We start from the raw sequence: 378 nt of genomic DNA, 5'->3' as shown, positions 1-378 counted from the left end.
CAGCCGCAGCAATGACTGCTGCTGCAGCGCCAGCAGCAACTGCTGCAGGAGCAGCTGCTGCTGCTGCTGGCATGTATTTTGGCAGACGCCGGACTCTTTTGGGGCTGCATGCGAAGGCGCAGCAGCTTCTAATCATCCACGGCAATGAGGCCGTGCTGCAGCAGCTAGCTGCAGCTAGCTGCAGCAGCAGTATGCAGCTAGCTGCAGTTAGCAGCTGCAACTAGCTGCAGCTAGCTATATCCAGCTGAACAACTAGCTGTAGCTTGCTGCAGCTAGCTGTAGCTTGCTCCAGCTAGCTGTAGCTAGCTGTGGCTAGCTTTAGCTTGCTGCAGCTAGCTGTGGCTTGCTGTAGCTAGCTGAGGTGTGCGGCCTTTGCTA

Source organism: Eimeria tenella, genomic scaffold, assembly GCF_000499545.2.
Source record: "Eimeria tenella Houghton genomic scaffold, Eth_scaff1957, whole genome shotgun sequence".
In the NCBI taxonomy this organism is placed as follows: Eukaryota; Apicomplexa; class Conoidasida; order Eucoccidiorida; family Eimeriidae; genus Eimeria; species Eimeria tenella.
This window is presented reverse-complemented; position numbering follows the sequence as displayed.